Genomic DNA, 1,671 nt, shown 5'->3' with positions numbered 1-1,671 from the left:
ATTTGAGACATGGCTTTGTAAAGAAAAATGGTTTGAAATCATAATATGACACTGGCTAGTTAGAAGTATAAAATAATAATAATAATTCAACAATTTCAAGACACTAGTTTTGAAAAGAAACTTAAGACCATGATTTTTTTTCTTTTGTTTTTGTTTTTAATGTAAGAGATGTGCCATGTTCTAAAAGATGTCCCGTGTTGGCAAAAGTAATGTTTTATGATTACAAGTAATCACATTCGAATAATCAGATATGGTTTTGAGTGTCGGATATCTAGCATATACAAGATTATGTTATACTATGTTTATGAATATCATTTTCCTCATCAACTATAATAATACAATTTCATATCTAATTGTTGATGATATTTAAAGAAAACTCTTTGCATTGTTACAGTGGTCGCAAGCGCGCGGTATCAAAACTAACTTCAAAAACAATTATATCATGTATATGCTTCATTTTCTTATAGTAATATATAAGGGAACAATACAATCATCATTTTCTATAGTTTTATTGGGTTTTTTTTTATTTCTGTAATTTTTTTAATATTTTCAATCCTTATAGTTTCAACAAAATTAGATGATGTTTGTTGCTCTAGTTTCTATAATTTCAATATTTTAAAACACTGAAAAAAATACATAAACTAAAAGTAAAATTCGATAAAGCCATAGGCACTGATGATCATATTTTTTCCTATTAATAATGTATATGCTCCATGGTCTATACAAATTTCATATGAAAATCACTGATTCTTTTTAATTTTGAGAATATCAATGAAATAATGTTCAAGCTAACAATCTATAGCTTAAAAAAATCAAACATTAAGCCATTTAATGAAATATTGGCAACATGAAGTGGAAGTCAAAATATCCCTAAATCATCCCAAGGAAAATTTTTTACCAAATTACCTTAAGATATGAATTTAGAGCCAACCCCCACCCCCCCTTTTTTTGGGTAATAAGGAGGGCGAGAATCTCCAAAGAAGGTCTCTGTATGATGTTTGTATTATTTAAATTAGAATATTGACCTAATATTTTTTAAACATTATACTTTTTGCCCTCTACTTGTCATTTTTCACAATTTATGGGTCAGCACATGAAACAATGGAATGAAATAAATAGGAAACAATTACAGAATTTTAATTTTTTTTTGGATTTTATATATAAAAATAAAAAATATTATGGTTGAATAATAATCTAACAAATATTATAAATTATATTTTTTATATACAAAGGAATAAAAGCATCCCTCTCCCATGTACACCAAAGAATACCTAACAAAATATCCATGACCTAATTAAATATCCATAGTTGCTGGTAAAAACAATATATATATATATATATATATATATCTCTCTCTCTCTCTCTCTCTCTCCCCCCCCCCCCCCCAAAACCTTTTACATCGCTCCCATGTGGAAGCAGGTTTAAAGTCGTCAAGTTCAATATGCTTAATATTATTTTAAAAAATTTCTGACAAAATATATTACTTAAAAATTATAAGTAAAAAATATTATATTTTGTCAAAAGGCATTTGACTCAGCTAGTTAAAAAAGTTGAATTAAATTATACTAAATTTTGAATTTAAATTTTAAAATATGTAATTGCATTAAATAAATATATCAAAGATGTTCATGAGATACTCTTAAAATTTTCATTTATAATAATGATTTTACA

Source organism: Prosopis cineraria, unplaced genomic scaffold, assembly GCF_029017545.1.
Source record: "Prosopis cineraria cultivar Desert tree isolate PC_DT_omini unplaced genomic scaffold, ASM2901754v1 PC675, whole genome shotgun sequence".
Taxonomy (NCBI): Eukaryota; Viridiplantae; Streptophyta; class Magnoliopsida; order Fabales; family Fabaceae; genus Prosopis; species Prosopis cineraria.
This window is presented reverse-complemented; position numbering follows the sequence as displayed.